The sequence below is a fragment of the Danio rerio genome, chromosome 4 (genome assembly GCF_049306965.1).
Source record: "Danio rerio strain Tuebingen ecotype United States chromosome 4, GRCz12tu, whole genome shotgun sequence".
Taxonomy (NCBI): Eukaryota; Metazoa; Chordata; class Actinopteri; order Cypriniformes; family Danionidae; genus Danio; species Danio rerio.
This window is the reverse complement of record NC_133179.1, coordinates 31889736-31915337: the sequence shown is the minus strand read 5'-3', so window position 1 is coordinate 31915337 and position 25602 is coordinate 31889736. Positions and strand designations below refer to the sequence as shown.

The window sequence follows — 25602 nt, the reverse complement described above, 5'->3', positions numbered from 1 at the left end:
TTCGGCACCGAAACATGTTCGGCATAGGGATCCTAACCTTCGCAAAATGCACCGATCTACCCACATGTCACAGGGACATCCTCACAAGAGTGCCGCCCGGCCATGTAGCATAACGGAAGCCAAAAGGAACACATTGGCTGGGAATCTGCTTGGAAGCCAGCTGTGCTCACCACTATGTTACCAACGCTTGTGGACATCCTCTCACAGAAGTGTAGAAAATGAAAGCTTTCAAGCAAGGAGTTTCTTTGTGTGGGGGGCGAAAAACAAAAATGTCAAGTATGGATCCCATCTTTTTCCGACGTTGAGGTTGGATAAATCGTTCGACGGCACAAGCTCACCAAAAAACAACAGAGGTGGATAATTTCACTCTGCAGTGGTGGAGTTCTCATCTTCTGTCAGCCAGTGTTCACTGTAATGAGCTCCCCCCGGTTTGAATGTCATTGCAAGGGTTGACTGGATGCAGCTCGTGAAAGGGCAAGCTGACATTTTGTGGAGTAAAAGCTGGGCTGTGTGTAAGAATGAATGGCGTGCTTTGTTTGCTGCAAAACATGCTAATCACGTTCTCCTGTGTGATGCACTGTTCAAGTTACTGCTGATGACCAGTGCAAGACTGAGAAAGAAGCAAGGAGTATTAATGAAGAAAAAGCTGTCCAAGCCCAGTTTTCAGCCCTCCTCTTGCTGTCTGCCAAGGTCTTTAGTGGCATCGCTGCAGACAATGCTGCTAGGACCGGATTACGTGGCTGATCTGCGTGGGGCAGGAGCGGGCACCGTAGCTCCGCAGCTCCTCGTTAGTATAGTGGACAGTATCTCCGCCTGTCACGCGGAAGACCTGGGTTCGATTCTCCGACGGGGAGGCCCATGTCTGCCTTTTACTTTTCGGTTGGTTGCCTTTAACAAGCGCGTCATCGGCCGACGTAACGTATACAGCAGCCAAAGGAAAATGCGTTGGCCGGGAATCGAACCCGGGTCAACTGCTTGGAAGGCAGCTATGCTCACCACTATACCACCAACGCTTGCGGGCAGCTTTTGCCAGAAGAACTCAAAAAGGACTGCCTTCAACCAAGGATCCCTCTTTGTCCGGGTTCGGCACCGAAACATGTTCGGCATAGGGATCCTAACCTTCGCAAAATGCACCGATCTACCCACATGTCACAGGGACATCCTCACAAGAGTGCCGCCCGGCCATGTAGCATAACGGAAGCCAAAAGGAACACATTGGCTGGGAATCTGCTAGGAAGCCAGCTGTGCTCACCACTATGTTACCAACGCTTGTGGACATCCTCTCACAGAAGTGTAGAAAATGAAAGCTTTCAAGCAAGGAGTTTCTTTGTGTGGGGGGCGAAAAACAAAAATGTCAAGTATGGATCCCATCTTTTTCCGACGTTGAGGTTGGATAAATCGTTCGACGGCACAAGCTCACCAAAAAACAACAGAGGTGGATAATTTCACTCTGCAGTGGTGGAGTTCTCATCTTCTGTCAGCCAGTGTTCACTGTAATGAGCTCCCCCGGTTTGAATGTCATTGCAAGGGTTGACTGCATGCAGCTCGTGAAAGGGCAAGCTGACATTTTGTGGAGTAAAAGCTGGGCTGTGTGTAAGAATGAATGGCGTGCTTTGTTTGCTGCAAAACATGCTAATCACGTTCTCCTGTGTGATGCACTGTTCAAGTTACTGCTGATGACCAGTGCAAGACTGAGAAAGAAGCAAGGAGTATTATTGAAGAAAAAGCTGTCCAAGCCCAGTTTTCAGCCCTCCTCTTGCTGTCTGCCAAGGTCTTTAGTGGCAGCGCTGCAGACAATGCTGCTAGGACCGGATTACGTGGCTGATCTGCGTGGCGCAGGAGCGGGCACCTTAGCTCCGCAGCTCCTCGTTAGTATAGTGGACAGTATCTCCGCCTGTCACGCGGAAGACCGGGGTTCGATTCCCCGACGGGGAGGCCCTTGTCTGCCTTTTACTTTTCGGTTGGTTGCCTTTAACAAGCGCGTCATCGGCCGACGTGACGTATACAGCAGCCAAAGGAAAATGCGTTGGCCGGGAATCGAACCCGGGTCAACTGCTTGGAAGGCAGCTATGCTCACCACTATACCACCAACGCTTGCGGGCAGCTTTTGCCAGAAGAACTCAAAAAGGACTGCCTTCAACCAAGGATCCCTCTTTGTCCGGGTTCGGCACCGAAACATGTTCGGCATAGGGATCCTAACCTTCGCAAAATGCACCGATCTACCCACATGTCACAGGGACATCCTCACAAGAGTGCCGCCCGGCCATGTAGCATAACGGAAGCCAAAAGGAACACATTGGCTGGGAATCTGCTTGGAAGCCAGCTGTGCTCACCACTATGTTACCAACGCTTGTGGACATCCTCTCACAGAAGTGTAGAAAATGAAAGCTTTCAAGCAAGGAGTTTCTTTGTGTGGGGGGCGAAAAACAAAAATGTCAAGTATGGATCCCATCTTTTTCCGACGTTGAGGTTGGATAAATCGTTCGACGGCACAAGCTCACCAAAAAACAACAGAGGTGGATAATTTCACTCTGCAGTGGTGGAGTTCTCATCTTCTGTCAGCCAGTGTTCACTGTAATGAGCTCCCCCCGGTTTGAATGTCATTGCAAGGGTTGACTGGATGCAGCTCGTGAAAGGGCAAGCTGACATTTTGTGGAGTAAAAGCTGGGCTGTGTGTAAGAATGAATGGCGTGCTTTGTTTGCTGCAAAACATGCTAATTACGTTCTCCTGTGTGATGCACTGTTCAAGTTACTGCTGATGACCAGTGCAAGACTGAGAAAGAAGCAAGGAGTATTAATGAAGAAAAAGCTGTCCAAGCCCAGTTTTCAGCCCTCCTCTTGCTGTCTGCCAAGGTCTTTAGTGGCAGCGCTGCAGACAATGCTGCTAGGACCGGATTACGTGGCTGATCTGCGTGGGGCAGGAGCGGGCACCGTAGCTCCGCAGCTCCTCGTTAGTATAGTGGACAGTATCTCCGCCTGTCACGCGGAAGACCTGGGTTCGATTCTCCGACGGGGAGGCCCATGTCTGCCTTTTACTTTTCGGTTGGTTGCCTTTAACAAGCGCGTCATCGGCCGACGTGACGTATACAGCAGCCAAAGGAAAATGCGTTGGCCGGGAATCGAACCCGGGTCAACTGCTTGGAAGGCAGCTATGCTCACCACTATACCACCAACGCTTGCGGGCAGCTTTTGCCAGAAGAACTCAAAAAGGACTGCCTTCAACCAAGGATCCCTCTTTGTCCGGGTTCGGCACCGAAACATGTTCGGCATAGGGATCCTAACCTTCGCAAAATGCACCGATCTACCCACATGTCACAGGGACATCCTCACAAGAGTGCCGCCCGGCCATGTAGCATAACGGAAGCCAAAAGGAACACATTGGCTGGGAATCTGCTAGGAAGCCAGCTGTGCTCACCACTATGTTACCAACGCTTGTGGACATCCTCTCACAGAAGTGTAGAAAATGAAAGCTTTCAAGCAAGGAGTTTCTTTGTGTGGGGGCGAAAAACAAAAATGTCAAGTATGGATCCCATCTTTTTCCGACGTTGAGGTTGGATAAATCGTTCGACGGCACAAGCTCACCAAAAAACAACAGAGGTGGATAATTTCACTCTGCAGTGGTGGAGTTCTCATCTTCTGTCAGCCAGTGTTCACTGTAATGAGCTCCCCCGGTTTGAATGTCATTGCAAGGGTTGACTGCATGCAGCTCGTGAAAGGGCAAGCTGACATTTTGTGGAGTAAAAGCTGGGCTGTGTGTAAGAATGAATGGCGTGCTTTGTTTGCTGCAAAACATGCTAATCACGTTCTCCTGTGTGATGCACTGTTCAAGTTACTGCTGATGACCAGTGCAAGACTGAGAAAGAAGCAAGGAGTATTAATGAAGAAAAAGCTGTCCAAGCCCAGTTTTCAGCCCTCCTCTTGCTGTCTGCCAAGGTCTTTAGTGGCAGCGCTGCAGACAATGCTGCTAGGACCGGATTACGTGGCTGATCTGCGTGGGGCAGGAGCGGGCACCGTAGCTCCGCAGCTCCTCGTTAGTATAGTGGACAGTATCTCCGCCTGTCACGCGGAAGACCTGGGTTCGATTCTCCGACGGGGAGGCCCATGTCTGCCTTTTACTTTTCGGTTGGTTGCCTTTAACAAGCGCGTCATCGGCCGACGTGACGTATACAGCAGCCAAAGGAAAATGCGTTGGCCGGGAATCGAACCCGGGTCAACTGCTTGGAAGGCAGCTATGCTTACCACTATACCACCAACGCTTGCGGGCAGCTTTTGCCAGAAGAACTCAAAAAGGACTGCCTTCAACCAAGGATCCCTCTTTGTCCGGGTTCGGCACCGAAACATGTTCGGCATAGGGATCCTAACCTTCGCAAAATGCACCGATCTACCCACATGTCACAGGGACATCCTCACAAGAGTGCCGCCCGGCCATGTAGCATAACGGAAGCCAAAAGGAACACATTGGCTGGGAATCTGCTTGGAAGCCAGCTGTGCTCACCACTATGTTACCAACGCTTGTGGACATCCTCTCACAGAAGTGTAGAAAATGAAAGCTTTCAAGCAAGGAGTTTCTTTGTGTGGGGGGCGAAAAACAAAAATGTCAAGTATGGATCCCATCTTTTTCCGACGTTGAGGTTGGATAAATCGTTCGACGGCACAAGCTCACCAAAAAACAACAGAGGTGGATAATTTCACTCTGCAGTGGTGGAGTTCTCATCTTCTGTCAGCCAGTGTTCACTGTAATGAGCTCCCCCGGTTTGAATGTCATTGCAAGGGTTGACTGCATGCAGCTCGTGAAAGGGCAAGCTGACATTTTGTGGAGTAAAAGCTGGGCTGTGTGTAAGAATGAATGGCGTGCTTTGTTTGCTGCAAAACATGCTAATCACGTTCTCCTGTGTGATGCACTGTTCAAGTTACTGCTGATGACCAGTGCAAGACTGAGAAAGAAGCAAGGAGTATTAATGAAGAAAAAGCTGTCCAAGCCCAGTTTTCAGCCCTCCTCTTGCTGTCTGCCAAGGTCTTTAGTGGCAGCGCTGCAGACAATGCTGCTAGGACCGGATTACGTGGCTGATCTGCGTGGCGCAGGAGCGGGCACCTTAGCTCCGCAGCTCCTCGTTAGTATAGTGGACAGTATCTCCGCCTGTCACGCGGAAGACCGGGGTTCGATTCCCCGACGGGGAGGCCCTTGTCTGCCTTTTACTTTTCGGTTGGTTGCCTTTAACAAGCGCGTCATCGGCCGACGTGACGTATACAGCAGCCAAAGGAAAATGCGTTGGCCGGGAATCGAACCCGGGTCAACTGCTTGGAAGGCAGCTATGCTCACCACTATACCACCAACGCTTGCGGGCAGCTTTTGCCAGAAGAACTCAAAAAGGACTGCCTTCAACCAAGGATCCCTCTTTGTCCGGGTTCGGCACCGAAACATGTTCGGCATAGGGATCCTAACGTTCGCAAAATGCACCGATCTACCCACATGTCACAGGGACATCCTCACAAGAGTGCCGCCCGGCCATGTAGCATAACGGAAGCCAAAAGGAACACATTGGCTGGGAATCTGCTTGGAAGCCAGCTGTGCTCACCACTATGTTACCAACGCTTGTGGACATCCTCTCACAGAAGTGTAGAAAATGAAAGCTTTCAAGCAAGGAGTTTCTTTGTGTGGGGGGCGAAAAACAAAAATGTCAAGTATGGATCCCATCTTTTTCCGACGTTGAGGTTGGATAAATCGTTCGACGGCACAAGCTCACCAAAAAACAACAGAGGTGGATAATTTTACTCTGCAGTGGTGGAGTTCTCATCTTCTGTCAGCCAGTGTTCTCTGTAATGAGCTCCCCCGGTTTGAATGTCATTGCAAGGCTTGACTGGATGCAGCTCGTGAAAGGGCAAGCTGACATTTTGTGGAGTAAAAGCTGGGCTGTGTGTAAGAATGAATGGCGTGCTTTGTTTGCTGCAAAACATGCTAATCACGTTCTCCTGTGTGATGCACTGTTCAAGTTACTGCTGATGACCAGTGCAAGACTGAGAAAGAAGCAAGGAGTATTAATGAAGAAAAAGCTGTCCAAGCCCAGTTTTCAGCCCTCCTCTTGCTGTCTGCCAAGGTCTTTAGTGGCAGCGCTGCAGACAATGCTGCTAGGACCGGATTACGTGGCTGATCTGCGTGGGGCAGGAGCGGGCACCTTAGCTCCGCAGCTCCTTGTTAGTATAGTGGACAGTATCTCCGCCTGTCACGCGGAAGACCGGGGTTCGATTCCCCGACGGGGAGGCCCTTGTCTGCCTTTTACTTTTCGGTTGGTTGCCTTTAACAAGCGCGTCATCGGCCGACGTGACGTATACAGCAGCCAAAGGAAAATGCGTTGGCCGGGAATCGAACCCGGGTCAACTGCTTGGAAGGCAGCTATGCTCACCACTATACCACCAACGCTTGCGGGCAGCTTTTGCCAGAAGAACTCAAAAAGGACTGCCTTCAACCAAGGATCCCTCTTTGTCCGGGTTCGGCACCGAAACATGTTCGGCATAGGGATCCTAACCTTCGCAAAATGCACCGATCTACCCACATGTCACAGGGACATCTTCACAAGAGTGCCGCCCGGCCATGTAGCATAACGGAAGCCAAAAGGAACACATTGGCTGGGAATCTGCTTGGAAGCCAGCTGTGCTCACCACTATGTTACCAACGCTTGTGGACATCCTCTCACAGAAGTGTAGAAAATAAAAGCTTTCAAGCAAGGAGTTTCTTTGTGTGGGGGGCGAAAAACAAAAATGTCAAGTATGGATCCCATCTTTTTCCGACGTTGAGGTTGGATAAATCGTTCGACGGCACAAGCTCACCAAAAAACAACAGAGGTGGATAATTTCACTCTGCAGTGGTGGAGTTCTCATCTTCTGTCAGCCAGTGTTCACTGTAATGAGCTCCCCCGGTTTGAATGTCATTGCAAGGGTTGACTGGATGCAGCTCGTGAAAGGGCAAGCTGACATTTTGTGGAGTAAAAGCTGGGCTGTGTGTAAGAATGAATGGCGTGCTTTGTTTGCTGCAAAACATGCTAATCACGTTCTCCTGTGTGATGCACTGTTCAAGTTACTGCTGATGACCAGTGCAAGACTGAGAAAGAAGCAAGGAGTATTAATGAAGAAAAAGCTGTCCAAGCCCAGTTTTCAGCCCTCCTCTTGCTGTCTGCCAAGGTCTTTAGTGGCAGCGCTGCAGACAATGCTGCTAGGACCGGATTACGTGGCTGATCTGCGTGGGGCAGGAGCGGGCACCTTAGCTCCGCAGCTCCTCGTTAGTATAGTGGACAGTATCTCCGCCTGTCACGCGGAAGACCGGGGTTCGATTCCCCGACGGGGAGGCCCTTGTCTGCCTTTTACTTTTCGGTTGGTTGCCTTTAACAAGCGCGTCGTCGGCCGACGTGACGTATACAGCAGCCAAAGGAAAATGCGTTGGCCGGGAATCGAACCCGGGTCAACTGCTTGGAAGGCAGCTATGCTCACCACTATACCACCAACGCTTGCGGGCAGCTTTTGCCAGAAGAACTCAAAAAGGACTGCCTTCAACCAAGGATCCCTCTTTGTCCGGGTTCGGCACCGAAACATGTTCGGCATAGGGATCCTAACCTTCGCAAAATGCACCGATCTACCCACATGTCACAGGGACATCTTCACAAGAGTGCCGCCCGGCCATGTAGCATAACGGAAGCCAAAAGGAACACATTGGCTGGGAATCTGCTTGGAAGCCAGCTGTGCTCACCACTATGTTACCAACGCTTGTGGACATCCTCTCACAGAAGTGTAGAAAATAAAAGCTTTCAAGCAAGGAGTTTCTTTGTGTGGGGGGCGAAAAACAAAAATGTCAAGTATGGATCCCATCTTTTTCCGACGTTGAGGTTGGATAAATCGTTCGACGGCACAAGCTCACCAAAAAACAACAGAGGTGGATAATTTCACTCTGCAGTGGTGGAGTTCTCATCTTCTGTCAGCCAGTGTTCACTGTAATGAGCTCCCCCGGTTTGAATGTCATTGCAAGGGTTGACTGGATGCAGCTCGTGAAAGGGCAAGCTGACATTTTGTGGAGTAAAAGCTGGGCTGTGTGTAAGAATGAATGGCGTGCTTTGTTTGCTGCAAAACATGCTAATCACGTTCTCCTGTGTGATGCACTGTTCAAGTTACTGCTGATGACCAGTGCAAGACTGAGAAAGAAGCAAGGAGTATTAATGAAGAAAAAGCTGTCCAAGCCCAGTTTTCAGCCCTCCTCTTGCTGTCTGCCAAGGTCTTTAGTGGCAGCGCTGCAGACAATGCTGCTAGGACCGGATTACGTGGCTGATCTGCGTGGGGCAGGAGCGGGCACCTTAGCTCAGCAGCTCCTCGTTAGTATAGTGGACAGTATCTCCGCCTGTCACGCGGAAGACCGGGGTTCGATTCCCCGACGGGGAGGCCCTTGTCTGCCTTTTACTTTTCGGTTGGTTGCCTTTAACAGGCGCGTCGTCGGCCGACGTGACGTATACAGCAGCCAAAGGAAAATGCGTTGGCCGGGAATCGAACCCGGGTCAACTGCTTGGAAGGCAGCTATGCTCACCACTATACCACCAACGCTTGCGGGTAGCTTTTGCCAGAAGAACTCAAAAAGGACTGCCTTCAATCAAGGATCCCTCTTTGTCCGGGTTCGGCACCGAAACATGTTCGGCATAGGGATCCTAACCTTCGCAAAATGCACCGATCTACCCACATGTCACAGGGACATCTTCACAAGAGTGCCGCCCGGCCATGTAGCATAACGGAAGCCAAAAGGAACACATTGGCTGGGAATCTGCTTGGAAGCCAGCTGTGCTCACCACTATGTTACCAACGCTTGTGGACATCCTCTCACAGAAGTGTAGAAAATGAAAGCTTTCAAGCAAGGAGTTTCTTTGTGTGGGGGGCGAAAAACAAAAATGTCAAGTATGGATCCCATCTTTTTCCGACGTTGAGGTTGGATAAATCGTTCGACGGCACAAGCTCACCAAAAAACAACAGAGGTGGATAATTTCACTCTGCAGTGGTGGAGTTCTCATCTTCTGTCAGCCAGTGTTCTCTGTAATGAGCTCCCCCGGTTTGAATGTCATTGCAAGGGTTGACTGGATGCAGCTCGTGAAAGGGCAAGCTGACATTTTGTGGAGTAAAAGCTGGGCTGTGTGTAAGAATGAATGGCGTGCTTTGTTTGCTGCAAAACATGCTAATCACGTTCTCCTGTGTGATGCACTGTTCAAGTTACTGCTGATGACCAGTGCAAGACTGAGAAAGAAGCAAGGAGTATTAATGAAGAAAAAGCTGTCCAAGCCCAGTTTTCAGCCCTCCTCTTGCTGTCTGCCAAGGTCTTTAGTGGCAGCGCTGCAGACAATGCTGCTAGGACCGGATTACGTGGCTGATCTGCGTGGGGCAGGAGCGGGCACCTTAGCTCCGCAGCTCCTCGTTAGTATAGTGGACAGTATCTCCGCCTGTCACGCGGAAGACCGGGGTTCGATTCCCCGACGGGGAGGCCCTTGTCTGCCTTTTACTTTTCGGTTGGTTGCCTTTAACAGGCGCGTGGTCGGCCGACGTGACGTATACAGCAGCCAAAGGAAAATGCGTTGGCCGGGAATCGAACCCGGGTCAACTGCTTGGAAGGCAGCTATGCTCACCACTATACCACCAACGCTTGCGGGTAGCTTTTGCCAGAAGAACTCAAAAAGGACTGCCTTCAATCAAGGATCCCTCTTTGTCCGGGTTCGGCACCGAAACATGTTCGGCATAGGGATCCTAACCTTCGCAAAATGCACCGATCTACCCACATGTCACAGGGACATCTTCACAAGAGTGCCGCCCGGCCATGTAGCATAACGGAAGCCAAAAGGAACACATTGGCTGGGAATCTGCTTGGAAGCCAGCTGTGCTCACCACTATGTTACCAACGCTTGTGGACATCCTCTCACAGAAGTGTAGAAAATGAAAGCTTTCAAGCAAGGAGTTTCTTTGTGTGGGGGGCGAAAAACAAAAATGTCAAGTATGGATCCCATCTTTTTCCGACGTTGAGGTTGGATAAATCGTTCGACGGCACAAGCTCACCAAAAAACAACAGAGGTGGATAATTTCACTCTGCAGTGGTGGAGTTCTCATCTTCTGTCAGCCAGTGTTCTCTGTAATGAGCTCCCCCGGTTTGAATGTCATTGCAAGGGTTGACTGGATGCAGCTCGTGAAAGGGCAAGCTGACATTTTGTGGAGTAAAAGCTGGGCTGTGTGTAAGAATGAATGGCGTGCTTTGTTTGCTGCAAAACATGCTAATCACGTTCTCCTGTGTGATGCACTGTTCAAGTTACTGCTGATGACCAGTGCAAGACTGAGAAAGAAGCAAGGAGTATTAATGAAGAAAAAGCTGTCCAAGCCCAGTTTTCAGCCCTCCTCTTGCTGTCTGCCAAGGTCTTTAGTGGCAGCGCTGCAGACAATGCTGCTAGGACCGGATTACGTGGCTGATCTGCGTGGGGCAGGAGCGGGCACCATAGCTCCGCAGCTCCTCGTTAGTATAGTGGACAGTATCTCCGCCTGTCACGCGGAAGACCGGGGTTCGATTCCCCGACGGGGAGGCCCTTGTCTGCCTTTTACTTTTCGGTTGGTTGCCTTTAACAAGAGCGTCATCGGCCGACGTGACGTATACAGCAGCCAAAGGAAAATGCGTTGGCCGGGAATCGAACCCGGATCAACTGCTTGGAAGGCAGCTATGCTCACCACTATACCACCAACGCTTGCGGGCAGCTTTTGCCAGAAGAACTCAAAAAGGACTGCCTTCAACCAAGGATCCCTCTTTGTCCGGGTTCGGCACCGAAACATGTTCGGCATAGGGATCCTAACCTTCGCAAAATGCACCGATCTACCCACATGTCACAGGGACATCTTCACAAGAGTGCCGCCCGGCCATGTAGCATAACGGAAGCCAAAAGGAACACATTGGCTGGGAATCTGCTTGGAAGCCAGCTGTGCTCACCACTATGTTACCAACGCTTGTGGACATCCTCTCACAGAAGTGTAGAAAATGAAAGCTTTCAAGCAAGGAGTTTCTTTGTGTGGGGGGCGAAAAACAAAAATGTCAAGTATGGATCCCATCTTTTTCCGACGTTGAGGTTGGATAAATCGTTCGACGGCACAAGCTCACCAAAAAACAACAGAGGTGGATAATTTCACTCTGCAGTGGTGGAGTTCTCATCTTCTGTCAGCCAGTGTTCACTGTAATGAGCTCTCCCGGTTTGAATGTCATTGCAAGGGTTGACTGGATGCAGCTCGTGAAAGGGCAAGCTGACATTTTGTGGAGTAAAAGCTGGGCTGTGTGTAAGAATGAATGGCGTGCTTTGTTTGCTGCAAAACATGCTAATCACGTTCTCCTGTGTGATGCACTGTTCAAGTTACTGCTGATGACCAGTGCAAGACTGAGAAAGAAGCAAGGAGTATTAATGAAGAAAAAGCTGTCCAAGCCCAGTTTTCAGCCCTCCTCTTGCTGTCTGCCAAGGTCTTTAGTGGCAGCGCTGCAGACAATGCTGCTAGGACCGGATTACGTGGCTGATCTGCGTGGGGCAGGAGCGGGCACCTTAGCTCCGCAGCTCCTCGTTAGTATAGTGGACAGTATCTCCGCCTGTCACGCGGAAGACCGGGGTTCGATTCCCCGACGGGGAGGCCCTTGTCTGCCTTTTACTTTTCGGTTGGTTGCCTTTAACAAGCGCGTCATCGGCCGACGTGACGTATACAGCAGCCAAAGGAAAATGCGTTGGCCGGGAATCGAACCCGGGTCAATTGCTTGGAAGGCAGCTATGCTCACCACTATACCACCAACGCTTGCGGGCAGCTTTTGCCAGAAGAACTCAAAAAGGACTGCCTTCAACCAAGGATCCCTCTTTGTCCGGGTTCGGCACCGAAACATGTTCGGCATAGGGATCCTAACCTTCGCAAAATGCACCGATCTACCCACATGTCACAGGGACATCCTCACAAGAGTGCCGCCCGGCCATGTAGCATAACGGAAGCCAAAAGGAACACATTGGCTGGGAATCTGCTTGGAAGCCAGCTGTGCTCACCACTATGTTACCAACGCTTGTGGACATCCTCTCACAGAAGTGTAGAAAATGAAAGCTTTCAAGCAAGGAGTTTCTTTGTGTGGGGGGCGAAAAACAAAAATGTCAAGTATGGATCCCATCTTTTTCCGACGTTGAGGTTGGATAAATCGTTCGACGGCACAAGCTCACCAAAAAACAACAGAGGTGGATAATTTCACTCTGCAGTGGTGGAGTTCTCATCTTCTGTCAGCCAGTGTTCACTGTAATGAGCTCCCCCGGTTTGAATGTCATTGCAAGGGTTGACTGCATGCAGCTCGTGAAAGGGCAAGCTGACATTTTGTGGAGTAAAAGCTGGGCTGTGTGTAAGAATGAATGGCGTGCTTTGTTTGCTGCAAAACATGCTAATCACGTTCTCCTGTGTGATGCACTGTTCAAGTTACTGCTGATGACCAGTGCAAGACTGAGAAAGAAGCAAGGAGTATTAATGAAGAAAAAGCTGTCCAAGCCCAGTTTTCAGCCCTCCTCTTGCTGTCTGCCAAGGTCTTTAGTGGCAGCGCTGCACACAATGCTGCTAGGACCGGATTACGTGGCTGATCTGCGTGGCGCAGGAGCGGGCACCTTAGCTCCGCAGCTCCTCGTTAGTATAGTGGACAGTATCTCCGCCTGTCACGCGGAAGACCGGGGTTCGATTCCCCGACGGGGAGGCCCTTGTCTGCCTTTTACTTTTCGGTTGGTTGCCTTTAACAAGCGCGTCATCGGCCGACGTGACGTATACAGCAGCCAAAGGAAAATGCGTTGGCCGGGAATCGAACCCGGGTCAACTGCTTGGAAGGCAGCTATGCTCACCACTATACCACCAACGCTTGCGGGCAGCTTTTGCCAGAAGAACTCAAAAAGGACTGCCTTCAACCAAGGATCCCTCTTTGTCCGGGTTCGGCACCGAAACATGTTCGGCATAGGGATCCTAACCTTCGCAAAATGCACCGATCTACCCACATGTCACAGGGACATCCTCACAAGAGTGCCGCCCGGCCATGTAGCATAACGGAAGCCAAAAGGAACACATTGGCTGGGAATCTGCTTGGAAGCCAGCTGTGCTCACCACTATGTTACCAACGCTTGTGGACATCCTCTCACAGAAGTGTAGAAAATGAAAGCTTTCAAGCAAGGAGTTTCTTTGTGTGGGGGGCGAAAAACAAAAATGTCAAGTATGGATCCCATCTTTTTCCGACGTTGAGGTTGGATAAATCGTTCGACGGCACAAGCTCACCAAAAAACAACAGAGGTGGATAATTTCACTCTGCAGTGGTGGAGTTCTCATCTTCTGTCAGCCAGTGTTCACTGTAATGAGCTCCCCCGGTTTGAATGTCATTGCAAGGGTTGACTGCATGCAGCTCGTGAAAGGGCAAGCTGACATTTTGTGGAGTAAAAGCTGGGCTGTGTGTAAGAATGAATGGCGTGCTTTGTTTGCTGCAAAACATGCTAATCACGTTCTCCTGTGTGATGCACTGTTCAAGTTACTGCTGATGACCAGTGCAAGACTGAGAAAGAAGCAAGGAGTATTAATGAAGAAAAAGCTGTCCAAGCCCAGTTTTCAGCCCTCCTCTTGCTGTCTGCCAAGGTCTTTAGTGGCAGCGCTGCAGACAATGCTGCTAGGACCGGATTACGTGGCTGATCTGCGTGGGGCAGGAGCGGGCACCTTAGCTCCGCAGCTCCTCGTTAGTATAGTGGACAGTATCTCCGCCTGTCACGCGGAAGACCGGGGTTCGATTCCCCGACGGGGAGGCCCTTGTCTGCCTTTTACTTTTCGGTTGGTTGCCTTTAACAAGCGCGTCATCGGCCGACGTGACGTATACAGCAGCCAAAGGAAAATGCGTTGGCCGGGAATCGAACCCGGGTCAACTGCTTGGAAGGCAGCTATGCTCACCACTATACCACCAACGCTTGCGGGCAGCTTTTGCCAGAAGAACTCAAAAAGGACTGCCTTCAACCAAGGATCCCTCTTTGTCCGGGTTCGGCACCGAAACATGTTCGGCATAGGGATCCTAACCTTCGCAAAATGCACCGATCTACCCACATGTCACAGGGACATCCTCACAAGAGTGCCGCCCGGCCATGTAGCATAACGGAAGCCAAAAGGAACACATTGGCTGGGAATCTGCTTGGAAGCCAGCTGTGCTCACCACTATGTTACCAACGCTTGTGGACATCCTCTCACAGAAGTGTAGAAAATGAAAGCTTTCAAGCAAGGAGTTTCTTTGTGTGGGGGGCGAAAAACAAAAATGTCAAGTATGGATCCCATCTTTTTCCGACGTTGAGGTTGGATAAATCGTTCGACGGCACAAGCTCACCAAAAAACAACAGAGGTGGATAATTTCACTCTGCAGTGGTGGAGTTCTCATCTTCTGTCAGCCAGTGTTCACTGTAATGAGCTCCCCCCGGTTTGAATGTCATTGCAAGGGTTGACTGCATGCAGCTCGTGAAAGGGCAAGCTGACATTTTGTGGAGTAAAAGCTGGGCTGTGTGTAAGAATGAATGGCGTGCTTTGTTTGCTGCAAAACATGCTAATCACGTTCTCCTGTGTGATGCACTGTTCAAGTTACTGCTGATGACCAGTGCAAGACTGAGAAAGAAGCAAGGAGTATTAATGAAGAAAAAGCTGTCCAAGCCCAGTTTTCAGCCCTCCTCTTGCTGTCTGCCAAGGTCTTTAGTGGCAGCGCTGCAGACAATGCTGCTAGGACCGGATTACGTGGCTGATCTGCGTGGCGCAGGAGCGGGCACCTTAGCTCCGCAGCTCCTCGTTAGTATAGTGGACAGTATCTCCGCCTGTCACGCGGAAGACCGGGGTTCGATTCCCCGACTGGGAGGCCCTTGTCTGCCTTTTACTTTTCGGTTGGTTGCCTTTAACAAGCGCGTCATCGGCCGACGTGACGTATACAGCAGCCAAAGGAAAATGCGTTGGCCGGGAATCGAACCCGGGTCAACTGCTTGGAAGGCAGCTATGCTCACCACTATACCACCAACGCTTGCGGGCAGCTTTTGCCAGAAGAACTCAAAAAGGACTGCCTTCAACCAAGGATCCCTCTTTGTCCGGGTTCGGCACCGAAACATGTTCGGCATAGGGATCCTAACCTTCGCAAAATGCACCGATCTACCCACATGTCACAGGGACATCCTCACAAGAGTGCCGCCCGGCCATGTAGCATAACGGAAGCCAAAAGGAACACATTGGCTGGGAATCTGCTTGGAAGCCAGCTGTGCTCACCACTATGTTACCAACGCTTGTGGACATCCTCTCACAGAAGTGTAGAAAATGAAAGCTTTCAAGCAAGGAGTTTCTTTGTGTGGGGGGCGAAAAACAAAAATGTCAAGTATGGATCCCATCTTTTTCCGACGTTGAGGTTGGATAAATCGTTCGACGGCACAAGCTCACCAAAAAACAACAGAGGTGGATAATTTCACTCTGCAGTGGTGGAGTTCTCATCTTCTGTCAGCCAGTGTTCACTGTAATGAGCTCCCCCCGGTTTGAATGTCATTGCAAGGGTTGACTGGATGCAGCTCGTGAAAGGGCAAGCTGACATTTTGTGGAGTAAAAGCTGGGCTGTGTGTAAGAATGAATGGCGTGCTTTGTTTGCTGCAAAACATGCTAATCACGTTCTCCTGTGTGATGCACTGTTCAAGTTACTGCTGATGACCAGTGCAAGACTGAGAAAGAAGCAAGGAGTATTAATGAAGAAAAAGCTGTCCAAGCCCAGTTTTCAGCCCTCCTCTTGCTGTCTGCCAAGGTCTTTAGTGGCAGCGCTGCAGACAATGCTGCTAGGACCGGATTACGTGGCTGATCTGCGTGGGGCAGGAGCGGGCACCGTAGCTCCGCAGCTCCTCGTTAGTATAGTGGACAGTATCTCCGCCTGTCACGCGGAAGACCTGGGTTCGATTCTCCGACGGGGAGGCCCATGTCTGCCTTTTACTTTTCGGTTGGTTGCCTTTAACAAGCGCGTCATCGGCCGACGTAACGTATACAGCAGCCAAAGGAAAATGCGTTGGCCGGGAATCGAACCCGGGTCAACTGCTTGGAAGGCAGCTATGCTCACCACTATACCACCAACGCTTGCGGGCAGCTTTTGCCAGAAGAACTCAAAAAGGACTGCCTTCAACCAAGGATCCCTCTTTGTCCGGGTTCGGCACCGAAACATGTTCGGCATAGGGATCCTAACCTTCGCAAAATGCACCGATCTACCCACATGTCACAGGGACATCCTCACAAGAGTGCCGCCCGGCCATGTAGCATAACGGAAGCCAAAAGGAACACATTGGCTGGGAATCTGCTAGGAAGCCAGCTGTGCTCACCACTATGTTACCAACGCTTGTGGACATCCTCTCACAGAAGTGTAGAAAATGAAAGCTTTCAAGCAAGGAGTTTCTTTGTGTGGGGGGCGAAAAACAAAAATGTCAAGTATGGATCCCATCTTTTTCCGACGTTGAGGTTGGATAAATCGTTCGACGGCACAAGCTCACCAAAAAACAACAGAGGTGGATAATTTCACTCTGCAGTGGTGGAGTTCTCATCTTCTGTCAGCCAGTGTTCACTGTAATGAGCTCCCCCGGTTTGAATGTCATTGCAAGGGTTGACTGCATGCAGCTCGTGAAAGGGCAAGCTGACATTTTGTGGAGTAAAAGCTGGGCTGTGTGTAAGAATGAATGGCGTGCTTTGTTTGCTGCAAAACATGCTAATCACGTTCTCCTGTGTGATGCACTGTTCAAGTTACTGCTGATGACCAGTGCAAGACTGAGAAAGAAGCAAGGAGTATTAATGAAGAAAAAGCTGTCCAAGCCCAGTTTTCAGCCCTCCTCTTGCTGTCTGCCAAGGTCTTTAGTGGCAGCGCTGCAGACAATGCTGCTAGGACCGGATTACGTGGCTGATCTGCGTGGGGCAGGAGCGGGCACCTTAGCTCCGCAGCTCCTCGTTAGTATAGTGGACAGTATCTCCGCCTGTCACGCGGAAGACCGGGGTTCGATTCCCCGACGGGGAGGCCCTTGTCTGCCTTTTACTTTTCGGTTGGTTGCCTTTAACAAGCGCGTCATCGGCCGACGTGACGTATACAGCAGCCAAAGGAAAATGCGTTGGCCGGGAATCGAACCCGGGTCAACTGCTTGGAAGGCAGCTATGCTCACCACTATACCACCAACGCTTGCGGGCAGCTTTTGCCAGAAGAACTCAAAAAGGACTGCCTTCAACCAAGGATCCCTCTTTGTCCGGGTTCGGCACCGAAACATGTTCGGCATAGGGATCCTAACCTTCGCAAAATGCACCGATCTACCCACATGTCACAGGGACATCTTCACAAGAGTGCCGCCCGGCCATGTAGCATAACGGAAGCCAAAAGGAACACATTGGCTGGGAATCTGCTTGGAAGCCAGCTGTGCTCACCACTATGTTACCAACGCTTGTGGACATCCTCTCACAGAAGTGTAGAAAATGAAAGCTTTCAAGCAAGGAGTTTCTTTGTGTGGGGGGCGAAAAACAAAAATGTCAAGTATGGATCCCATCTTTTTCCGACGTTGAGGTTGGATAAATCGTTCGACGGCACAAGCTCACCAAAAAACAACAGAGGTGGATAATTTCACTCTGCAGTGGTGGAGTTCTCATCTTCTGTCAGCCAGTGTTCACTGTAATGAGCTCCCCCGGTTTGAATGTCATTGCAAGGGTTGACTGGATGCAGCTCGTGAAAGGGCAAGCTGACATTTTGTGGAGTAAAAGCTGGGCTGTGTGTAAGAATGAATGGCGTGCTTTGTTTGCTGCAAAACATGCTAATCACGTTCTCCTGTGTGATGCACTGTTCAAGTTACTGCTGATGACCAGTGCAAGACTGAGAAAGAAGCAAGGAGTATTAATGAAGAAAAAGCTGTCCAAGCCCAGTTTTCAGCCCTCCTCTTGCTGTCTGCCAAGGTCTTTAGTGGCAGCGCTGCAGACAATGCTGCTAAGACCGGATTACGTGGCTGATCTGCGTGGGGCAGGAGCGGGCACCTTAGCTCCGCAGCTCCTCGTTAGTATAGTGGACAGTATCTCCGCCTGTCACGCGGAAGACCGGGGTTCGATTCCCCGACGGGGAGGCCCTTGTCTGCCTTTTACTTTTCGGTTGGTTGCCTTTAACAAGCGCGTCATCGGCCGACGTGACGTATACAGCAGCCAAAGGAAAATGCGTTGGCCGGGAATCGAACCCAGGTCAACTGCTTGGAAGGCAGCTATGCTCACCACTATACCACCAACGCTTGCAGGCAGCTTTTGCCAGAAGCACTCAAAAAGGACTGCCTTCAACCAAGGATCCCTCTTTGTCCGGGTTCGGCACCGAAACATGTTCGGCATAGGGATCCTAACCTTCGCAAAATGCACCGATCTACCCACATGTCACAGGGACATCTTCACAAGAGTGCCGCCCGGCCATGTAGCATAACGGAAGCCAAAAGGAACACATTGGCTGGGAATCTGCTTGGAAGCCAGCTGTGCTCACCACTATGTTACCAACGCTTGTGGACATCCTCTCACAGAAGTGTAGAAAATGAAAGCTTTCAAGCAAGGAGTTTCTTTGTGTGGGGGGCGAAAAACAAAAATGTCAAGTATGGATCCCATCTTTTTCCGACGTTGAGGTTGGATAAATCGTTCGACGGCACAAGCTCACCAAAAAACAACAGAGGTGGATAATTTCACTCTGCAGTGGTGGAGTTCTCATCTTCTGTCAGCCAGTGTTCACTGTAATGAGCTCCCCCGGTTTGAATGTCATTGCCAGGGTTGACTGGATGCAGCTCGTGAAAGGGCAAGCTGTCATTTTGTGGAGTAAAAGCTGGGCTGTGTGTAAGAATGAATGGCGTGCTTTGTTTGCTGCAAAACATGCTAATCACGTTCTCCTGTGTGATGCACTGTTCAAGTTACTGCTGATGACCAGTGCAAGACTGAGAAAGAAGCAAGGAGTATTAATGAAGAAAAAGCTGTCCAAGCCCAGTTTTCAGCCCTCCTCTTGCTGTCTGCCAAGGTCTTTAGTGGCAGCGCTGCAGACAATGCTGCTAGGACCGGATTACGTGGCTGATCTGCGTGGGGCAGGAGCGGGCACCTTAGCTCCGCAGCTCCTCGTTAGTATAGTGGACAGTATCTCCGCCTGTCACGCGGAAGACCGGGGTTCGATTCCCCGACGGGGAGGCCCTTGTCTGCCTTTTACTTTTCGGTTGGTTGCCTTTAACAAGCGCGTCATCGGCCGACGTGACGTATACAGCAGCCAAAGGAAAATGCGTTGGCCGGGAATCGAACCCGGGTCAACTGCTTGGAAGGCAGCTATGCTCACAACTATACCACCAACGCTTGCGGACAGCTTTTGCCAGAAGAACTCAAAAAGGACTGCCTTCAACCAAGGATCCCTCTTTGTCCGGGTTCGGCACCGAAACATGTTCGGCATAGGGATCCTAACCTTCGCAAAATGCACCGATCTACCCACATGTCACAGGGACATCTTCACAAGAGTGCCGCCCGGCCATGTAGCATAACGGAAGCCAAAAGGAACACATTGGCTGGGAATCTGCTTGGAAGCCAGCTGTGCTCACCACTATGTTACCAACGCTTGTGGACATCCTCTCACAGAAGTGTAGAAAATGAAAGCTTTCAACCAAGGAGTTTCTTTGTGTGGGGGGCGAAAAACAAAAATGTCAAGTATGGATCCCATCTTTTTCCGACGTTGAGGTTGGATAAATCGTTCGACGGCACAAGCTCACCAAAAAACAACAGAGGTGGATAATTTCACTCTGCAGTGGTGGAGTTCTCATCTTCTGTCAGCCAGTGTTCACTGTAATGAGCTCCCCCGGTTTGAATGTCATTGCAAGGGTTGACTGGATGCAGCTCGTGAAAGGGCAAGCTGACATTTTGTGGAGTAAAAGCTGGGCTGTGTGTAAGAATGAATGGCGTGCTTTGTTTGCTGCAAAACATGCTAATCACGTTCTCCTGTGTGATGCACTGTTCAAGTTACTGCTGATGACCAGTGCAAGACTGAGAAAGAAGCAAGGAGTATTAATGAAGAAAAAGCTGTCCAAGCCCAGTTTTCAGCCCTCCTCTTGCTGTCTGCCAAGGTCTTTAGTGGCAGCGCTGCAGACAATGCTGCTAAGACCGGATTACGTGGCTGATCTGCGTGGGGCAGGAGCGGGCACCTTAGCTCCGCAGCTCCTCGTTAGTATAGTGGACAGTATCTCCGCCTGTCACGCGGAAGACCGGGGTTCGATTCCCCGACGGGGAGGCCCTTGTCTGCCTTTTACTTTTCGGTTGGTTGCCTTTAACAAGCGCGTCATCGGCCGACGTGACGTATACAGCAGCCAAAGGAAAATGCGTTGGCCGGGAATCGAACCCAGGTCAACTGCTTGGAAGGCAGCTATGCTCACCACTATACCACCAACGCTTGCAGGCAGCTTTTGCCAGAAGCACTCAAAAAGGACTGCCTTCAACCAAGGATCCCTCTTTGTCCGGGTTCGGCACCGAAACATGTTCGGCATAGGGATCCTAACCTTCGCAAAATGCACCGATCTACCCACATGTCACAGGGACATCTTCACAAGAGTGCCGCCCGGCCATGTAGCATAACGGAAGCCAAAAGGAACACATTGGCTGGGAATCTGCTTGGAAGCCAGCTGTGCTCACCACTATGTTACCAACGCTTGTGGACATCCTCTCACAGAAGTGTAGAAAATGAAAGCTTTCAAGCAAGGAGTTTCTTTGTGTGGGGGGCGAAAAACAAAAATGTCAAGTATGGATCCCATCTTTTTCCGACGTTGAGGTTGGATAAATCGTTCGACGGCACAAGCTCACCAAAAAACAACAGAGGTGGATAATTTCACTCTGCAGTGGTGGAGTTCTCATCTTCTGTCAGCCAGTGTTCACTGTAATGAGCTCCCCCGGTTTGAATGTCATTGCCAGGGTTGACTGGATGCAGCTCGTGAAAGGGCAAGCTGTCATTTTGTGGAGTAAAAGCTGGGCTGTGTGTAAGAATGAATGGCGTGCTTTGTTTGCTGCAAAACATGCTAATCACGTTCTCCTGTGTGATGCACTGTTCAAGTTACTGCTGATGACCAGTGCAAGACTGAGAAAGAAGCAAGGAGTATTAATGAAGAAAAAGCTGTCCAAGCCCAGTTTTCAGCCCTCCTCTTGCTGTCTGCCAAGGTCTTTAGTGGCAGCGCTGCAGACAATGCTGCTAGGACCGGATTACGTGGCTGATCTGCGTGGGGCAGGAGCGGGCACCTTAGCTCCGCAGCTCCTCGTTAGTATAGTGGACAGTATCTCCGCCTGTCACGCGGAAGACCGGGGTTCGATTCCCCGACGGGGAGGCCCTTGTCTGCCTTTTACTTTTCGGTTGGTTGCCTTTAACAAGCGCGTCATCGGCCGACGTGACGTATACAGCAGCCAAAGGAAAATGCGTTGGCCGGGAATCGAACCCGGGTCAACTGCTTGGAAGGCAGCTATGCTCACAACTATACCACCAACGCTTGCGGACAGCTTTTGCCAGAAGAACTCAAAAAGGACTGCCTTCAACCAAGGATCCCTCTTTGTCCGGGTTCGGCACCGAAACATGTTCGGCATAGGGATCCTAACCTTCGCAAAATGCACCGATCTACCCACATGTCACAGGGACATCTTCACAAGAGTGCCGCCCGGCCATGTAGCATAACGGAAGCCAAAAGGAACACATTGGCTGGGAATCTGCTTGGAAGCCAGCTGTGCTCACCACTATGTTACCAACGCTTGTGGACATCCTCTCACAGAAGTGTAGAAAATGAAAGCTTTCAACCAAGGAGTTTCTTTGTGTGGGGGGCGAAAAACAAAAATGTCAAGTATGGATCCCATCTTTTTCCGACGTTGAGGTTGGATAAATCGTTCGACGGCACAAGCTCACCAAAAAACAACAGAGGAGGATAATTTCACTCTGCAGTGGTGGAGTTTTCATCTTCTGTCAGCCAGTGTTCACTGTAATGAGCTCCCCCGGTTTGAATGTCATTGCAAGGGTTGACTGGATGCAACTCGTGAAAGGGCAAGCTGACATTTTGTGGAGTAAAAGCTGGGCTGTGTGTAAGAATGAATGGCGTGCTTTTTTTGCTTCAAAACATGCTAATCACGTTCTCCTGTGTGATGCACTGTTCAAGTTACTGCTGATGACCAGTGCAAGACTGAGAAAGAAGCAAGGAGTATTAATGAAGAAAAAGCTGTCCAAGCCCAGTTTTCAGCCCTCCTCTTGCTGTCTGCCAAGGTCTTTAGTGGCAGCGCTGCAGACAATGCTGCTAGGACCGGATTACGTGGCTGATCTGCGTGGGGCAGGAGCGGGCACCTTGGCTCCGCAGCTCCTAGTTAGTATAGTGGACAGTATCTTCGCCTGTCACGCGGAAGACCGGGGTTCGATTCCCCGACGGGGAGGCCCTTGTCGGCCTTTTACTTTTCGGTTGGTTGCCTTTAACAAGCGCGTCATCGGCCGACGTGACGTATACAGCAGCCAAAGGAAAATGCGTTGGTCGGGAATCGAACCCGGGTCAACTGCTTGGAAGGCAGCTATGCTCACCACTATACCACCAACGCTTGCGGGCAGCTTTTGCCAGAAGAACTCAAAAAGGACTGCCTTCAACCAAGGATCCCTCTTTGTCCGGGTTCGGCACCGAAACATGTTCGGCATAGGGATCCTAACCTTTGCAAAATGCACCGATCTACCCACGTCACAGGGACATCTTCACAAGAGTGCCGCCCGGCCATGTAGCATAACGGAAGCCAAAAGGAACACATTGGCTGGGAATCTGCTTGGAAGCCAGCTGTGCTCACCACTATGTTACCAACGCTTGTGGACATCCTCTCACAGAAGTGTAGAAAATGAAAGCTTTCAACCAAGGAGTTTCTTTGTGTGGGGGGCGAAAAACAAAAATGTCAAGTATGGATCCCATCTTTTTCCGACGTTGAGGTTGGATAAATCGTTCGACGGCACAAGCTCACCAAAAAACAACAGAGGAGGATAATTTCACTCTGCAGTGGTGGAGTTCTCATCTTCTGTCAGCCAGTGTTCACTGTAATGAGCTCCCCCGGTTTGAATGTCATTGCAAGGGTTGACTGGATGCAACTCGTGAAAGGGCAAGCTGACATTTTGTGGAGTAAAAGCTGGGCTGTGTGTAAGAATGAATGGCGTGCTTTGTTTGCTGCAAAACATGCTAATCACGTTCTCCTGTGTGATGCACTGTTCAAGTTACTGCTGATGACCAGTGCAAAACTGAGAAAGAAGCAAGGAGTATTAATGAAGAAAAAGCTGTCCAAGCCCAGTTTTCAGCCCTCCTCTTGCTGTCTGCCAAGGTCTTTAGTGGCAGCGCTGCAGACAATGCTGCTAAGACCGGATTACGTGGCTGATCTGCGTGGGGCAGGAGCGGGCACCTTAGCTCCGCAGCTCCTAGTTAGTATAGTGGACAGTATCTTCGCCTGTCACGCGGAAGACCGGGGTTCGATTCCCCGACGGGGAGGCCCTTGTCGCCCTTTTACTTTTCGGTTGGTTGCCTTTAACAAGCGCGTCATCGGCCGACGTGACGTATACAGCAGCCAAAGGAAAATGCATTGGCCGGGAATCGAACCCGGGTCAACTGCTTGGAAGGCAGCTATGCTCACCACTATACCACCAACGCTTGCGGGCAGCTTTTGCCAGAAGAACTCAAAAAGGACTGCCTTCAACCAAGGATCCCTCTTTGTCCGGGTTCGGCACCGAAACATGTTCGGCATAGGGATCCTAACCTTCGCAAAATGCACCGATCTACCCACATGTCACAGGGACATCCTCACAAGAGTGCCGCCCGGCCATGTAGCATAACGGAAGCCAAAAGGCACACATTGGCTGGGAATCTGCTTGGAAGCCAGCTGTGCTCACCACTATGTTACCAACGCTTGTGGACATCCTCTCACAGAAGTGTAGAAAATGAAAGCTTTCAAGCAAGGAGTTTCTTTGTGTGGGGGGCGAAAAACAAAAATGTCAAGTATGGATCCCATCTTTTTCCGACGTTGAGGTTGGATAAATCGTTCGACGGCACAAGCTCACCAAAAAACAACAGAGGTGGATAATTTCACTCTGCAGTGGTGGAGTTCTCATCTTCTGTCAGCCAGTGTTCACTGTAATGAGCTCCCCCGGTTTGAATGTCATTGCAAGGGTTGACTGGATGCAGCTCGTGAAAGGGCAAGCTGACATTTTGTGGAGTAAAAGCTGGGCTGTGTGTAAGAATGAATGGCGTGCTTTGTTTGCTGCAAAACATGCTAATCACGTTCTCCTGTGTGATGCACTGTTCAAGTTACTGCTGATGACCAGTGCAAGACTGAGAAAGAAGCAAGGAGTATTAATGAAGAAAAAGCTGTCCAAGCCCAGTTTTCAGCCCTCCTCTTGCTGTCTGCCAAGGTCTTTAGTGGCAGCGCTGCAGACAATGCTGCTAGGACCGGATTACGTGGCTGATCTGCGTGGGGCAGGAGCGGGCAACTTAGCTCCGCAGCTCCTGGTTAGTATAGTGGACAGTATCTCCGCCTGTCACGCGGAAGACCGGGGTTCGATTCCCCGACGGGGAGGCCCTTGTCTGCCTTTTACTTTTCGGTTGGTTGCCTTTAACAAGCGCGTCATCGGCCGACGTGACGTATACAGCAGCCAAAGGAAAATGCGTTGGCCGGGAATCGAACCCGGGTCAACTGCTTGGAAGGCAGCTATGCTCACCACTATACCACCAACGCTTGCGGGCATCTTTTGCCAGAAGAACTCAAAAAGGACTGCCTTCAACCAAGGATCCCTCTTTGTCCGGGTTCGGCACCGAAACATGTTCGGCATAGGGATCCTAACCTTCGCAAAATGCACCGATCTACCCACATGTCACAGGGACATCTTCACAAGAGTGCCGCCCGGCCATGTAGCATAACGGAAGCCAAAAGGAACACATTGGCTGGGAATCTGCTTGGAAGCCAGCTGTGCTCACCACTATGTTACCAACGCTTGTGGACATCCTCTCACAGAAGTGTAGAAAATGAAAGCTTTCAAGCAAGGAATTTCTTTGTGTGGGGGGCGAAAAACAAAAATGTCAAGTATGGATCCCATCTTTTTCCGACGTTGAGGTTGGATAAATCGTTCGACGGCACAAGCTCACCAAAAAACAACAGAGGTGGATAATTTCACTCTGCAGTGGTGGAGTTCTCATCTTCTGTCAGCCAGTGTTCACTGTAATGAGCTCCCCCGGTTTGAATGTCATTGCAAGGGTTGACTGGATGCAGCTCGTGAAAGGGCAAGCTGACATTTTGTGGAGTAAAAGCTGGGCTGTGTGTAAGAATGAATGGCGTGCTTTGTTTGCTGCAAAACATGCTAATCACGTTCTCCTGTGTGATGCACTGTTCAAGTTACTGCTGATGACCAGTGCAAGACTGAGAAAGAAGCAAGGAGTATTAATGAAGAAAAAGCTGTCCAAGCCCAGTTTTCAGCCCTCCTCTTGCTGTCTGCCAAGGTCTTTAGTGGCAGCGCTGCAGACAATGCTGCTAAGACCGGATTACGTG

At 50.5% G+C, this 25602-nt stretch overlaps 39 non-coding genes across 39 annotated transcripts; 16 read left to right on the top strand and 23 right to left on the bottom strand.

Moving 5' to 3' along the window:
- Window positions 1-941: 941 nt before the first annotated feature.
- trnag-ucc (transfer RNA glycine (anticodon UCC)) lies at window positions 942-1013 on the bottom strand. The gene has a single exon. It is a non-coding gene; the product is annotated as a tRNA-Gly (tRNA).
- An 850-nt stretch (window positions 1014-1863) lies between these two features.
- On the top strand, window positions 1864-1935 carry trnad-guc (transfer RNA aspartic acid (anticodon GUC)). Its single transcript has one exon. It is a non-coding gene; the product is annotated as a tRNA-Asp (tRNA).
- Window positions 1936-2022: 87 nt separating this feature from the next.
- On the bottom strand, window positions 2023-2094 carry trnag-ucc (transfer RNA glycine (anticodon UCC)). Its single transcript has one exon. It is a non-coding gene; the product is annotated as a tRNA-Gly (tRNA).
- Window positions 2095-3104: 1010 nt separating this feature from the next.
- trnag-ucc (transfer RNA glycine (anticodon UCC)) lies at window positions 3105-3176 on the bottom strand. Its single transcript has one exon. It is a non-coding gene; the product is annotated as a tRNA-Gly (tRNA).
- A 1008-nt stretch (window positions 3177-4184) lies between these two features.
- Window positions 4185-4256, bottom strand: trnag-ucc (transfer RNA glycine (anticodon UCC)). The gene has a single exon. It is a non-coding gene; the product is annotated as a tRNA-Gly (tRNA).
- An 850-nt stretch (window positions 4257-5106) lies between these two features.
- On the top strand, window positions 5107-5178 carry trnad-guc (transfer RNA aspartic acid (anticodon GUC)). The gene has a single exon. It is a non-coding gene; the product is annotated as a tRNA-Asp (tRNA).
- An 87-nt stretch (window positions 5179-5265) lies between these two features.
- trnag-ucc (transfer RNA glycine (anticodon UCC)) lies at window positions 5266-5337 on the bottom strand. The gene has a single exon. It is a non-coding gene; the product is annotated as a tRNA-Gly (tRNA).
- Window positions 5338-6187: 850 nt separating this feature from the next.
- Window positions 6188-6259, top strand: trnad-guc (transfer RNA aspartic acid (anticodon GUC)). The gene has a single exon. It is a non-coding gene; the product is annotated as a tRNA-Asp (tRNA).
- An 87-nt stretch (window positions 6260-6346) lies between these two features.
- On the bottom strand, window positions 6347-6418 carry trnag-ucc (transfer RNA glycine (anticodon UCC)). The gene has a single exon. It is a non-coding gene; the product is annotated as a tRNA-Gly (tRNA).
- An 850-nt stretch (window positions 6419-7268) lies between these two features.
- Window positions 7269-7340, top strand: trnad-guc (transfer RNA aspartic acid (anticodon GUC)). The gene has a single exon. It is a non-coding gene; the product is annotated as a tRNA-Asp (tRNA).
- An 87-nt stretch (window positions 7341-7427) lies between these two features.
- trnag-ucc (transfer RNA glycine (anticodon UCC)) lies at window positions 7428-7499 on the bottom strand. The gene has a single exon. It is a non-coding gene; the product is annotated as a tRNA-Gly (tRNA).
- An 850-nt stretch (window positions 7500-8349) lies between these two features.
- Window positions 8350-8421, top strand: trnad-guc (transfer RNA aspartic acid (anticodon GUC)). Its single transcript has one exon. It is a non-coding gene; the product is annotated as a tRNA-Asp (tRNA).
- An 87-nt stretch (window positions 8422-8508) lies between these two features.
- Window positions 8509-8580, bottom strand: trnag-ucc (transfer RNA glycine (anticodon UCC)). The gene has a single exon. It is a non-coding gene; the product is annotated as a tRNA-Gly (tRNA).
- Window positions 8581-9430: 850 nt separating this feature from the next.
- trnad-guc (transfer RNA aspartic acid (anticodon GUC)) lies at window positions 9431-9502 on the top strand. Its single transcript has one exon. It is a non-coding gene; the product is annotated as a tRNA-Asp (tRNA).
- Window positions 9503-9589: 87 nt separating this feature from the next.
- Window positions 9590-9661, bottom strand: trnag-ucc (transfer RNA glycine (anticodon UCC)). The gene has a single exon. It is a non-coding gene; the product is annotated as a tRNA-Gly (tRNA).
- Window positions 9662-10511: 850 nt separating this feature from the next.
- On the top strand, window positions 10512-10583 carry trnad-guc (transfer RNA aspartic acid (anticodon GUC)). The gene has a single exon. It is a non-coding gene; the product is annotated as a tRNA-Asp (tRNA).
- Window positions 10584-10670: 87 nt separating this feature from the next.
- On the bottom strand, window positions 10671-10742 carry trnag-ucc (transfer RNA glycine (anticodon UCC)). The gene has a single exon. It is a non-coding gene; the product is annotated as a tRNA-Gly (tRNA).
- An 850-nt stretch (window positions 10743-11592) lies between these two features.
- trnad-guc (transfer RNA aspartic acid (anticodon GUC)) lies at window positions 11593-11664 on the top strand. The gene has a single exon. It is a non-coding gene; the product is annotated as a tRNA-Asp (tRNA).
- An 87-nt stretch (window positions 11665-11751) lies between these two features.
- On the bottom strand, window positions 11752-11823 carry trnag-ucc (transfer RNA glycine (anticodon UCC)). The gene has a single exon. It is a non-coding gene; the product is annotated as a tRNA-Gly (tRNA).
- Window positions 11824-12673: 850 nt separating this feature from the next.
- trnad-guc (transfer RNA aspartic acid (anticodon GUC)) lies at window positions 12674-12745 on the top strand. Its single transcript has one exon. It is a non-coding gene; the product is annotated as a tRNA-Asp (tRNA).
- Window positions 12746-12832: 87 nt separating this feature from the next.
- On the bottom strand, window positions 12833-12904 carry trnag-ucc (transfer RNA glycine (anticodon UCC)). The gene has a single exon. It is a non-coding gene; the product is annotated as a tRNA-Gly (tRNA).
- Window positions 12905-13754: 850 nt separating this feature from the next.
- On the top strand, window positions 13755-13826 carry trnad-guc (transfer RNA aspartic acid (anticodon GUC)). The gene has a single exon. It is a non-coding gene; the product is annotated as a tRNA-Asp (tRNA).
- Window positions 13827-13913: 87 nt separating this feature from the next.
- trnag-ucc (transfer RNA glycine (anticodon UCC)) lies at window positions 13914-13985 on the bottom strand. Its single transcript has one exon. It is a non-coding gene; the product is annotated as a tRNA-Gly (tRNA).
- Window positions 13986-14995: 1010 nt separating this feature from the next.
- trnag-ucc (transfer RNA glycine (anticodon UCC)) lies at window positions 14996-15067 on the bottom strand. The gene has a single exon. It is a non-coding gene; the product is annotated as a tRNA-Gly (tRNA).
- A 1010-nt stretch (window positions 15068-16077) lies between these two features.
- On the bottom strand, window positions 16078-16149 carry trnag-ucc (transfer RNA glycine (anticodon UCC)). Its single transcript has one exon. It is a non-coding gene; the product is annotated as a tRNA-Gly (tRNA).
- Window positions 16150-16999: 850 nt separating this feature from the next.
- On the top strand, window positions 17000-17071 carry trnad-guc (transfer RNA aspartic acid (anticodon GUC)). The gene has a single exon. It is a non-coding gene; the product is annotated as a tRNA-Asp (tRNA).
- An 87-nt stretch (window positions 17072-17158) lies between these two features.
- trnag-ucc (transfer RNA glycine (anticodon UCC)) lies at window positions 17159-17230 on the bottom strand. The gene has a single exon. It is a non-coding gene; the product is annotated as a tRNA-Gly (tRNA).
- An 850-nt stretch (window positions 17231-18080) lies between these two features.
- On the top strand, window positions 18081-18152 carry trnad-guc (transfer RNA aspartic acid (anticodon GUC)). The gene has a single exon. It is a non-coding gene; the product is annotated as a tRNA-Asp (tRNA).
- An 87-nt stretch (window positions 18153-18239) lies between these two features.
- Window positions 18240-18311, bottom strand: trnag-ucc (transfer RNA glycine (anticodon UCC)). The gene has a single exon. It is a non-coding gene; the product is annotated as a tRNA-Gly (tRNA).
- Window positions 18312-19161: 850 nt separating this feature from the next.
- trnad-guc (transfer RNA aspartic acid (anticodon GUC)) lies at window positions 19162-19233 on the top strand. Its single transcript has one exon. It is a non-coding gene; the product is annotated as a tRNA-Asp (tRNA).
- An 87-nt stretch (window positions 19234-19320) lies between these two features.
- trnag-ucc (transfer RNA glycine (anticodon UCC)) lies at window positions 19321-19392 on the bottom strand. The gene has a single exon. It is a non-coding gene; the product is annotated as a tRNA-Gly (tRNA).
- Window positions 19393-20242: 850 nt separating this feature from the next.
- trnad-guc (transfer RNA aspartic acid (anticodon GUC)) lies at window positions 20243-20314 on the top strand. Its single transcript has one exon. It is a non-coding gene; the product is annotated as a tRNA-Asp (tRNA).
- Window positions 20315-20401: 87 nt separating this feature from the next.
- On the bottom strand, window positions 20402-20473 carry trnag-ucc (transfer RNA glycine (anticodon UCC)). Its single transcript has one exon. It is a non-coding gene; the product is annotated as a tRNA-Gly (tRNA).
- Window positions 20474-21323: 850 nt separating this feature from the next.
- trnad-guc (transfer RNA aspartic acid (anticodon GUC)) lies at window positions 21324-21395 on the top strand. The gene has a single exon. It is a non-coding gene; the product is annotated as a tRNA-Asp (tRNA).
- An 87-nt stretch (window positions 21396-21482) lies between these two features.
- trnag-ucc (transfer RNA glycine (anticodon UCC)) lies at window positions 21483-21554 on the bottom strand. Its single transcript has one exon. It is a non-coding gene; the product is annotated as a tRNA-Gly (tRNA).
- A 1009-nt stretch (window positions 21555-22563) lies between these two features.
- trnag-ucc (transfer RNA glycine (anticodon UCC)) lies at window positions 22564-22635 on the bottom strand. Its single transcript has one exon. It is a non-coding gene; the product is annotated as a tRNA-Gly (tRNA).
- Window positions 22636-23642: 1007 nt separating this feature from the next.
- On the bottom strand, window positions 23643-23714 carry trnag-ucc (transfer RNA glycine (anticodon UCC)). Its single transcript has one exon. It is a non-coding gene; the product is annotated as a tRNA-Gly (tRNA).
- An 850-nt stretch (window positions 23715-24564) lies between these two features.
- On the top strand, window positions 24565-24636 carry trnad-guc (transfer RNA aspartic acid (anticodon GUC)). The gene has a single exon. It is a non-coding gene; the product is annotated as a tRNA-Asp (tRNA).
- Window positions 24637-24723: 87 nt separating this feature from the next.
- Window positions 24724-24795, bottom strand: trnag-ucc (transfer RNA glycine (anticodon UCC)). Its single transcript has one exon. It is a non-coding gene; the product is annotated as a tRNA-Gly (tRNA).
- Window positions 24796-25602: the final 807 nt, after the last annotated feature.